This window comes from Talpa occidentalis, unplaced genomic scaffold, assembly GCF_014898055.3.
Source record: "Talpa occidentalis isolate TD23 unplaced genomic scaffold, MPIMG_talOcc4v2.1 talOcc4.10, whole genome shotgun sequence".
Lineage (NCBI taxonomy): Eukaryota > Metazoa > Chordata > Mammalia > Eulipotyphla > Talpidae > Talpa > Talpa occidentalis.
The window spans coordinates 74,044,554-74,057,283 of record NW_023600993.1 but is presented as its reverse complement, the minus strand read 5'-3'; the positions used below and the strand labels follow the sequence as shown (position 1 = coordinate 74,057,283).

At 38.7% G+C, this 12,730-nt stretch overlaps 1 protein-coding gene across 5 annotated transcripts in view; it reads left to right on the top strand.

Annotated features, from left to right (window-relative positions):
* MACROD2 (mono-ADP ribosylhydrolase 2) overlaps positions 1 to 12,730 on the top strand; it is a 1,913,210-nt gene that overhangs the window by 1,409,175 nt on the left and 491,305 nt on the right. The window lies entirely within an intron of this gene.

Here is a 12,730-nt window from a genome sequence, read left to right as displayed (position 1 = left end):
CAACGTATTTTTGGTCACAAAAATTTTCATGTCAAATAATGTATTATTTGTAATGACAATCTTGGTTTTAAGATTGTGTTCCTCTCTCTCAACCATTGCAGGTTCTATCAAATCATAGTGGTCTCACCAAAGGGACCAGCTCATTTAGGAAAATCTCAATGCCAAATTTTGGAGATTGGGTCAGACAGACCTCACTAGGTAGAATATCAGAACCAGGGTATGTCTTAAGATTCAAATATGAGGAGGAGAGATGCTCCATGCTTAATGACTACTTTAGGGAAGTTGGTCACAGAGAAGTCGTACAGAGGAATTTCAGGAATCATGAGGGCAGTTCACAAACTCAGACCTTCAGAGTTCTTGAGTATCTATTGAGGAGTAAAGCCAATATCCAGGGGATTTGGAGATGAACTGTTCTTCTACATTGTGGTGGTCAGGGTTAATGCTGCTGCAGACTGTGGGGATAGTTTTTTGTGTGACTCCTTCCCGAGAACCTTAAAGCTGTCTGTACACACGGGCATAAAAGCTACCTGGGATTTAAGTGGTTTAATATCTCCAAGTCAGTGACACACAAAACTACAAGACTCTGTGTTAGTGTGTCCCAGAAAACTGCCTCAACATGGGTGATTAAAAAAACAAAACCTCCAAGGAGCATTTTCATATCTAAGGTCAAGGGTTCTTAGCTTCCATTTTCCCAGGTCCTTCTTGTGCCTAGATCACATGTACATGGCGCTTTGGCCAACAGGCACCAAAAAGCAACACAGAATTAGTCCATTTCTTGTCCTCCAGTGATTTCCTAGAATTTAGAATGGGGTTGGGGAGCCATGACATCATTGCAGGAGTCCAGGGAATCTCACAGGATTCTGCAGCAACCAGAGTTATCTATATATAATCCAGATATGGCATAGCATGAATCTAGCACACATTTTTCTTTGAGCACTGAAGCTGGAAAAGAGAATAAAAATGAAAAGTGCTGTTTCATGTGGTTGTTATTCTTGTGGGGTAGACACACTGTAATTAAGTGCATGGGACAAATATCATTTCAGACAGTGACAAGGGCAACACTGCAAGTCAAAATAAGGAGTATGCAATTTGGTCATAAATGTGGAAGAAGCCTCTGGGGTCTCCTAGCATGGACATGACCCAATGTGCTTTATGTTTAGAGATGTCAATGGCTAACAAGTCCATGCAACATAGAATGCCACCGGTTCAAATAGTAGAAATTGTATTTTCATCTGTATATAGATCCCGATATAAATCTTTTCCACTCAAATATGAAGTCCTATATGAACTCCCTTGATTACCCCTGTAGGAAAAATATTCTTTTAAAGAAGAAATTTAGAAAAATTCTCTTCCAAGTGATTCTGAGATCTTCTCTTTTCTCAGGAGACTTATTCAGGGGTAGTAAGAACAGCTTGCATAGAAAATAATTTGTTTCACGAGCCATTTCTCAGGTCATTATTATAATTCCTTAGGCAAAAGATGATTTAAAAATATCCTCAGAAATAGGCACTGGAGCTCATAAGTTTGAGAAGGTGATGAAGCTTGCATAGATTGTAACCTTGTGTCCCATAAAAAGGCAGTTCATTCATACTGACTCTGCAGAGCAGAGGAAAGACAACTTGAAAGGAAAACTTCATGTTTCACAATTTTTTAAATAGGTGAAAGCAAATGTAACTCAAGTCTGAGACTGAATATAGTAGAATTTATGATGTATCATTTGCTTATGACTCACATAATGTCAAGTGAAATGAAAGAATGCATGTGAAGAGATTAAAATGATAAGAAATGTAGCATGTGCCCCTTCTCTCTCTGTATTTTATGACTAATCCTAGGAGCTCTGTTAGAAAAATCAGTTCTAGGTTGAATTAAAAAATAATAGTAAAGGATAAAGTAGGACTATGGAAAAAGCTGTGCTATCACAGAAGTTCTGGTGTTAGGCAGTAAGCTTCAAATTTACAACTTCCAGTTGTGTGCAAAATTGTGGTACAGGTTTCCCCTGTTATTTCTAAAGTGCGTTTTTATGAAACCTTTTGTAAGCTGAAATGGTGAAGAAGCAATTACCATTACTTTATGTGAAAAATCTTTAGAGTATTCTCAGACCCAAAAAATCACATTGGATAACAAATAAAACCTCAAATACTACTGACATTCAGTAGAAGAAGGAATGATATAAGTGCACAGATCTCACAAAGCAGTTCTGGGAAAAGGGCATGGTGGTGCCACTCTTGCCAATGCTTCACCTGTGCAATGCCTCTAAGGGCTGCTGCAAAACAAACACTGATGCTATAGTTGGCTTTCAGTTTGTTTTTTTTTTTTTTTAAAGATTTATTTATGCATATAAGAGCTGGGTTGGAGGCCAGAGATGTGGGGGGTGAGAGGAGTCACCATAGAGAGATTGGGGAGCAGAACAGGCAGACTGACTGAAATACACTGCTGAGGGGAGCAGCAGGCGAGACAGGAGAGGTCTGCTGTGCCATGTGGGTCAATTCTTTGGCCGGGGATTGAACTTGTGCTGCAGTGGCTGTGGATAGCTTCACAGGGCTGTGTCTTAACCACTGACGCCACCAGGGAGGCCCCAGTTTTCAGCATTTCTTATAAAAGTAAAATCCTTTTCTGCTTTCAGTTAGCAAAATGTCATGTGACATTTAGTACTAATCGAGGTACTTATCAAGGACTTCCAAAAAAGGAAGTGGCAAGGGGTGAACTTTGGAAAATGGGACACTTAAATATTGAGAGACAATTGTTCTACCAGGACTGCCAGCTTTTTTATATTCCCCTGGGTCTTACTGAGTTTCCCCACCACCACCCATACTCTGCAACAAAGACATTAAATGGTAGTCTAGGTGCTGCCTTCTGAGAAAGAGACCATCAGTCTCCCTGGCTGGATTAGTGTGGGGTGTGTCCAGAAGGCACTGTGATTGGCACTTGAAAACAGAACAAGTTCTCTATGGGCAGGAGTTTTGATTTTGTTTTCTTTCTATTTTTGTTTGTTTGTTTGTTTGTTTGAAACAGTGTTTCACCAGGACTGGAATCCCCAAAATAAAGACTTTCTGGTATGCTCCATTCATTTCAGTGAGGTATGAGATCAAGCAATTAGCCAGACACAGTGTTAGTGTAAGAGTGGAGGGAGATCAGGCAGAACCAGGCCAGGTACTGGCCATGCTCCTTGCTTAAGTTCTCTGATAGATGCTTTTTCTCTTGTTTAAAATGGGAAATATTATATGCAACTCAAAGGGAGTTTTCAGAGTTTGAGCTATTAATATTTTATGTGGATACCAAAGGTAGCAGGGCTTTTAAGGACAGCATTGCCTACCCATGATTACATGCAGTATCATTGCTTTTTTTCCAATGATGTGGTAGTCCAATTCATATTAATGAGTAATGTTTAGTTGACTAAACCTGCAGGACACAATCAAACTGTTGTTTGGATTATTAAATATAAATGCCCCCAATATATTTTAAGATTTATTTACACAAGAACTGGGGTACAGGCCAGATGTGCAGGAGGGTGAGAGGATTCACCAGAGACAGAGCGAGGTACAGAACAGGCCGACTGAAGAAATACACTGCTGAGGGGAGCAGTGGGTGAGACAGGAGAGGTCTGCTGTGCCATGTGGGATTCTCGCTGGCCGGCTGGGATTGAACCTGCACTGCAGAGGCTGCAGACAGCTTCACAGTGTGGCGCTTGACCGCCTGCACCACCAGGGAGGCCCACCCAAGTTTTTGACTCCTCCCTCAAGTCACCAGTCATTGCCTAAGCACAGGCCAACTCATTCTTAATCTATTTTTCTTTAATTGAAGTAATGTTATGGAAAAGTATAATGTTATATGAAGTATTATAATATGAGCTTCACGTGTGCATCATTATAAATCAATATCTGTATATACTACTTTAAGTTTACTGCTAAGTGTCCAGTTTTATCCTTCACCATACAACTGATCCCTTTTCTTTTGGTAACCACTAATTTGCCCTGATTTCTTTTCACTGGGTAGCTGGGAAGGTTAAATGAGAATTCATGTATAAACTAAGTGTAGTGACTTGTACATAACAATTGTTCAATAGATGCAAACAACACAGCGGCAGAAAAAATTAGTTTTTTTTCAAGATTTTTTAGCCAGTAGGGCCAGACTTACATGTCACTGTGACCTCTATGATCCCCCAAGTAAACTCTGAGTTCCTCAACTATTTTCCCTCATGTCATTAAGTAATTTACAAATGATTTCTTTATTGTAAGTGTGCCAGAGATTACAACTAGGGAAACTTGGAGAAAGAGTGCTATCAAAGTAAGACATGATACCTCACTTTCTCAGGTTCACATATGTGTGTTGTTTGGTGTCATACCTTGGCTTCCCTCCTAAGCAGATTCAGAAGTCAGGGTTAGGGTGCTAGTTGTTTATTTGGGAGCTTACATGAGGACATGAGTGAAAAAAAGACAGATAAATAAGTCAATGAAGAGCGCACTGTTGAGCAATTCTCCACTGTGGACAATTGGATCATAATCTCACTAGGCAGCTCTGGCAACTTCATAAAAGCTTGCACCCCAGTATTGTCCTATCCAAGGTTGTGAGAATGAGGGAACTGATCCATGAACTCTTAATAATTGTTGTTTGAAGAACGCTCTTGGAGCCCTGATTTTGTGACAATTTTATGTGGACAGAGTGCGCTCTGGCTACCAGAGAGAACCCACGGGTGAAAGGCTGCCAGTACTGGCAGTTGTAATTCAAGTTTGTGTGCAAGCATGGTGCATGCCAAGGGGATGTATGCATGATTTTATTGGCATCTAATGTGGTTATTCAGATTATGGATATGACTGATAGGCCATGATATATCTGTATATACCTGTAAGAGTTACCTGCCTTGTCCTTTAAACAGCAACTACGATTCCACCATCTTAATAACAAGCTGTGGTTGACTCATTCTTGCCTACCTGGGTGGCCTTTGCTCTCCTGAGGGAAGCCAGTGGCACCCTTTTTAGCATTCTGCTGCCATGCTCACTGCAGTAGCAGGGGCCAGTGTCACTCTTATTACTTTACCTGTTTTATCTTTTGTGAAACTCAGACTTTAGCCAGAATTGTCTGAGTGGCTGCTCTAGCAATTGCTTAACAGTGAAGCTCCTTCAGCTCATTTCTCTCAAGTAATTTGATTTCATTGTGCTATCAGAATTGCTTTTATGGTTTGGAAAGAGGTCTAAAGGGAGGGCATTGGAGAAAGCCGTCAAAAACAATTATTAAAAAAGCATAACTGCATTGCCCTACACTTTCCATGCCTCCCACACCATCTACCTATGTCCTGCTACCTCTCCTTCCCACACAGGAAAGGGGTGTGTGTGTGTGTGTGTGTGTGTGTGCGCGCGCACATGTCCATGCATGCACAAATGTTCAAAGAGGGTTGATGAGGAATGTGTTTTGAGAAAAACATAACTCATCTCCCACTTCATCACCATTTACCTAATCTTATAAAATGTACAGCTTTCTGTCCCTTTGGTTTACATATCAGAATGTTCTAAGATGGAAAATTCATGTCTTATAAACTCGAAAAACAAAGTCTTGTAAAACATACTCTTTGTATTAAACAGCCAATGTTGATGATCCTAGTTCAACTGATACAACATTTCCATAAACCCAGTAATAAATCTCCCATTTAAGAGCATCAGATATAATCAATGCTGAAAATGCAATATTTAGTAACTGAGTAATATTTTCATTTTACTTACATTTTTGTGATAAATTTGTTTTACTTATTGAAAGTTTTAATGGGAGGGAGGTCTCAACAGTGGATGTGAATTTAATATGTAGCTTCAAGGGAATTAGATATTTTAAACTATTGCTTCTAACTTTTATATATTTATAGCAATTCTGTACCAATTTGGTGCTTATAGTCACTCTGAGGACTAGTTATTATGGCCACTACTTTCTAAGTAATATGCAGTATATGTAGGAACTTGTGGGTCTGTAAAGTCGCCAGTATTTTATCATAATTTGGACCAAGTGCCCTGCTGGATAGGGTGAGAGTATAGACTGATACCCTTTGATCAGAAAATCACTACAGAATTTGTTAGACTGAAAATGAAATGATTCTGTGCATAAACTATATATTTTAGATCTGCAAGCTTTACTTAGACACTGATCTCTAGAGTGTTTTCTCGTTTTACCCACTAAAAAGACATCCACAATTAAACTAAAGGTGAATTCTAGTAACTGGGCCACTCAGGAAGGTTGGGGAGAAATGCAAGGGAGAATCTCAGCCCTGGGCAGACAGCAATGGTAAATGGGCTCAACATTTAAAAGCCTGACTGAATTATATTGGTGTTATGTTCAATTTGATGTTTTAGTCTTTTTGTCATAAAAACCTCTTTGAAATAATTGACTGAAGGTATTTCCATGGACCTCATTTTGATATGGTATTCTGTAGCTACACCTAGACCCTCAGTTTAAGTTTGAAATAAAAGGTGATCTATTGCTTCTTCCTTCAAAAAGGACAGTAAGCCATATTTATCTTAATTTTAGTGGAATATCTAGTGTTTTAATAGAATATCCTGAGTTTTATTTTAAGAAAAAGAATTCTTGAAATGAGAACCCATGGAAAAAGATTAGAGATATTGGGGGATTTATCAACTACAGCAAAAGAAAAATGTCTAGAAGGAAAAATTGTGGAAAAGTTAAAACCATGCTCACTTTAACCATGTTGAAAACAATCCGCACTTTTCACAGTTCCAACAAACAGTTCAATAGCAGGCTAGGCCTTCAATGGGTCTTCATTGCTGTATCCTTCTGCCATTGATTAAAAAATAAATACCTGCGTAATAATTAAGTGAGAGGAAAATGCCTGTCTAATGAATTATTTGACATGACATAGATGAAAAACATTGCAAATGCAACTTGTTTCACTTTTTCCCTCATTCATTTAAATGTATCTGATGTTCTGTTGACAGCTTTCCCTTTCTTGGCTTAAGTACTCACTGTTTCGTAGGGAGAAAGCAGGCAAGCCAGAAATCTTGTCTGATCTTGTATCTCTAAGATATTGATTAGCCTTAGTGGCTTTACATGGGGTCAAGAAAATATTTGTAAGCATACTTCAAGACACTAACAAGCTAAATGAATAGATGAATGTTATTTTATATATTCATCTACTTTTTTGGGAGTGTAAATTGTTACTTTGGAAGCTATTTGGCAGAATCCACCAGAACCAAATATCTATATATAACCTGTGGACCAAAGCCCCACCTCCTTGACTAGATGTCAGCAGTATTAGTGTTTATATCCACCAAAAACATGTGTGAGAATATTCATGGCAGCTTTAGTCATAAACCCAAATTGTCTATCAACACAGCAATGGATAAATTATTGAATACTCATACAGTGACACACAACACTACAAGAAAAGGAATGAACTCCTACTATATGTAACACAATGGATAAGCCAGGCAGGCAGAATGATAAACACTATAATGACAAAGAGTGTGTTATATGTCATGTATATGAAATATAAAAACAGCCAAAACTAACTTATGATAATAGATGAGAGAATAGCAGTTACTTTGGAGGATAGATATTGACTTGGGCAGCTTTTCGGGTTGTTGGACTGTTCACATGCATGCATGTGTGTGTAAAACTTTAGGAAAAAGGAACAAGGGATAAAAAGAAAAAAAATAATTCATATATTGACAACTTTATTTTTTTAAGGTTTATTTTTTTATGCATACAAGAACTGGAGTACAGGCCAAATTCACCAGAGACAGTGGGGAATAGAAAAGACAGATTGAAATACACTGCTGAGGGGAGCAGCAGGTGAGTCAGGAGAGGTCTGCTGCGCCATGTGGGTTGCTCCCTGGCCAGGGATCAAACTCGTGCTGCAGTGGCTACAGATATCTCCATAGGTTGTGTCTTAACCCCTTGTGCCACCAGGGAGGCCCTTGTCAAATTTAACAATTGCAAGAAAGGTTAATCTTAATCGTCCATTCTAATGAATAAGGAACTAAGCTTTGGAATGCCAGCAGAAACACAGATTCTGTGCACTCCTGTGCACACACACAGGCAACACTGCATGCCTGGCCCTGAATTATTAATGTCTTGTTCAGTCTCATTGACCCTCATACTTGGAAGAGATTTTCTATGTCATCGAATTCAGTGGTTCAATTGAAGCTTGCCTTCAAACTTCCCTCTGGGTGGACATTCAGTTTTTGTGAACAAAAAGTCCCCTGGTGACTAAAATATGGTTGAGACCTCCTCAGGCAGGCCTTCCTGTTGTTAAATGTGCATCCCTGGGCTAAAATCCACCTTTGTCTTTTCATTGGTCTTACTTGTAACTCTTGGGGGCCTTAAAATTTAGTAAACATAGGATTGTGCTGTTGCTGTTTACTCTGAACATCTCACTTTGTCTCGTGTGTGTATGTGTGTGTATGCCCCTGAAAAAAAATGTATATACATATGCCCACTGAAAGCATGCATATTTTCAGGGTTATTTGTCAGGAAATTTCCCTCCCCTTTAATTAATTATAGTATATCTTCTCATCAGGAGCTATATCTTCTCATGTACATCTTCTCAGTAGTTGTCCCTCAGGGATGAAATAGGATAATATGAATATATTGATCTGCTTGGACAGCATCTCATGCTCCTTTTCCCCTCCCTGCCCCCCTCTAGAGCTAAAGACCCTTGTTCTCCCAGTGGTTCACCTTCTCCTACTGTCAATAAAGAGATTCTCAAACCCACCATACATTCACTTATTAAACACATTTTTTTTTTAAATTATCTTCTATGATAATGTGAAAATAGATGTGGTAGCTGCCTCCCTCGGGATTTCACTCTTTTAAGATTATGAATCAAATATTTACATGAATAAATATAAAAGTGCAACTGTGATGAGTACTTCAGGGGAAAGGTACATGGTGTTATGAAAGCACAAAATACTGAGTCATCAATGTCAGAGCAGGCATCTCTAGAGAAGTGATCTCTGAGCAGAGGGCAAATGAAAGTTAAAGTAAGCTGGGAAAAGAGGAAATATTTGTCATTTCAAGAAGAAAAAAGAGCATGAGTCAAAGTCTTATGGCAGGCTGGCAAAAGGGAACATGAAGTATTTAAAGAACAGAAGGAAGGTCATTGTAGCTGGAGTAGAAAAAAGCAGAGTTATGCAGCAGGAGATAGAAGAATGTGACCATTTAGAGGAAAACTGCTACTGATTTGAGGAGTGGTTTGAGGAGAGTGTAGGTTTCCAATCCTTATAAATGACACTCCTTGGAAAGTAACTGATGAAATAAACTAAGGAGAGAACAGTTTTTGAGAGAATGCTGTTAAATTAGTAATTTTGGAATGCAAATATTGCACCAAGGTACAGTGGGTGATTTAGGGAGGAAGCAGAGGGCAAGTTGTCATTAAAAATGACCAGGTCAAGGAATCAGCAGGCCAAGTGTTAGGTGGGTCATATCCTCTTGGATGTCAAAATCACCCAGGGTAATGGTAAGCCTTGAGGTGACACTGAAAACCATAACTCAGTATCAGAGGCTTGGATGAATGCGGGGAAAACAACCAGTAGGTCACAAGTAATTGATATATATAGTTGCCATAGTTCTATGAGAAGTTACATAATTTCTGTGTGGGGAATTACTACTTCTAAAGGTTAATGCTGATGGCAATTGCAAGTAAACATGATTATACTATTTATCATGTTTTTATAACATCATAATTTTATGATTTACACACTTCTTAAATACATTTAAAAGTTGGAGAAGAATTACAAGGGAAGAAAATGGACAAAACTCAGACCCAGTCTAGAAAAGCCGTGTGTGGTATTCAATGGCCATGCTAAAGCTGAATTTATTCTGTAGGCACTGGAATGTCAGCAAAGGCTATCATTGTTTTGTGTAAGGTTGTGGTATGATACTATATTTTAGGAGAAATCACTTGGAAATGGTGTGCTTGATAGATTAGAGAAGGGAAAAAGACCTAGTAAGTACCCCATGAGTCAACAGCAGTTGTCAGGGTAAGGGCTAATCAGACTTTGAATGATTTCAATGAGAAAATAAGGAAGGAAAAGGGTGGCGAAAAATATTTCAAAAAGACAATGTCTTTAGTACTCAGTTACCCGCAGGGAAAGCAATAAAATGTGAATGTGACTAAGAAAAAGGTAAAGTCATAGGCAGTAGTTAGAAAGTCAAGAAAGAGTTTGGTTTTGTAGAATACACGTTGCATTTCTGGTTCTGGAGCACAAGGGGAGCTATTCAGCTGTAGACAAATGTCAAGCTCAGAGAAGAGGGGGATTGCAAAGCCTCCTGTGGTTAACCCCTAAACAGAAATGCCCATCCTAACCTTCTTTTCAATTTTCAGCCTACAGGGACTCAGTCTGTTTTCTTGCCCCCTTCACTTTCCCTCACATTTTCCATTAATCCCTTGCTGTTCATAGCTTACTTCTTAGGACAATAGTTCCTCAGCTCCTCAGTTCATAGTTCACTTCCCCAAACTTACTGCTGATTTCTGCAAAGTCTTCTCTTTCTTGCTTAGTGTTTTTCATTTTTGTCCTGGATATCCCTAATTCCCTTATAATGCTATGTCTTGTGGTTACTACTTGTCTATTTCCTTCCCAAGACTTTGGGCTTTTAAAGGCAGGGATTCATTGAAAGTGTCTATATAGCAACTCTTTCCTGTTTCAATAGCAATTTGCTTAATTAATTAGCTATTTGATTAACAAGTTCTAATTTTAAGGATATTACATTTTGAGGCATTAATTTAAGGAAAATGAATGTGATGAAAAATTCAAAACAAATTCCACAAGTCTATCATAGATGAATTTACAAGATTTCTATAACTTGTGCACATTTTTCATATGACAGTGGTTCTCTCTCATGACTGGCCAAGTGGTGCTTGGCACTGCTTAATTCTGTCTTCTTTTCTAATGCACTTTCTAGCAAAGCCTGTAGGAACCTAATCAGCAAAACAAATTTATTCTTGGAAATGGATACAAACATATCCAATTTCTTATTTCTTTTTTCTCACACCTTTTTTTCCCCGAAGGCCTACAAAAATTTAAACAATCAGTATGAACAATTGGACTATGTATTTGCCCCAGTAATACTGGGTCCTTTAAGTCTCAGATGCCCCCATTAAAGCACCACCTCTCCCTCTACACTGCCAATGCCACAAATAGAGTTCCTGTGACAGCCTCCTAGCCATGTTGCAGCTAGCTAAAGTAAAGAGGAAGAGAACTAAGTTTAGAATGTAGAGGGTAATATACGCTTAATGGATGCTGCCAGAAAAAGGAGCCGGGGATATCAAACCAGTAGGAGACATGGAAGAAAGGCTGTTGAAAAATCAAGGAAAATCTACACATTCATAGAGGCAGAAAGTAGATTAGTACTTGTGAAGGGGTGGGTGCAGGAAACATCTGGGGAATTACTATTTACGTTTACAGAGTTTCTTTTGGGGATGATGAAAATATTTTTGATTTAGTGGGAATGGTAGCACAATTTTTTGGACCCATTAAAAAGCCACGAAATTATATACTTTAAAACAATAAAAAATACACTTAAAAACAAATAAACAAAAATCCAGGGGGGAGAAGATGTTGAAATATGAAAACTAGTGAAGCACATCTAATACCAGAGAAGATGAAGACTGATGGAGAGACTCTGGGATTTGATGATTAGGAAGCCAGTGGTGAGTTTGAAGGAGCAATTTCAAGAGAACAGTCACTTTAATCTCTTCTCTCTGCTCCATAAATATATAACTTATAAGGTTATACCTTCACATATTTTTTTTATCTCTTTGGCAGAATGTCTGATGATTCTGCAAGTTCAGGAATATGTTTGGTTTATATAACCTCAGACATTCTGGATGAGTTTTAGAAGTTCTGAGTCTGTGTGCTCATGTTCACTGGAACATGGTGCAACTAAGTCACTCTTCCTTCCCTTCTAAACCAAGCCACGTTACAAAATCAGGTCCATTTATGTTGTCTCAAATCCAAACACCCCAAGAAAATGGCCAATGGCCCTAAACAATGTAGGCAATGCCTTCTTTGAATTCTGATAATGGCTTTTAGTGGGATTGATAATTTGGCAAGTTGTTTGCCCTGCCTTGTCTCAGTTCACTGATGGAGTACTGCTGACCTGTGGCCCCGAGTCAATCTTATGTTTTCTCTGAGACTTGTTTACTTGGTTTATACACAAGGGTAGTAAGCCTTAATCTGAGCACCTCTTATGAAAAGATTATATGAAGTACTTTGGCGCCTCCCTGGTGCCATTGGGGTTAAGTCTCAGCACTATCACTACCATGGCCTAAGTTTGAACCCCAGCCAGGAAGCTAACCTATAAATGGCACAGCAGACCTCTCTTGACTCACCCGCTGCTCCCCTCAATAAATATGCCTGCTCTGCTCCCCATTCTGTCTCTGGTGAATCCTCTCTTCCCCTGCACCTCGGCCTATACCCCAGTTCTTCTATGCAAAAATGAAAAACCAAAAGTTAAAAAAAAATCCCTTTGAAAGCTATTAAGCAAATGTAAGTATATTTTAATTGATACTGTTGTAAAATTGAAGAAACTTTTAAGTCCTTTATAGCTTTGTAGCTCTGGGCTGGGATAGTGCCTTATGTGTAGGAACACAGGCTTCACATACGTCTCTACTTTACTAAAAGACTGTCTTGCTCAGGCCTTACTAATTGGTTAGATTGAATACTGTTTTAAGTAAGAAAAATCCAGAATCATTCCATGCTTGATTTCTCTATTTCCTTAACCCCTTTTGGTT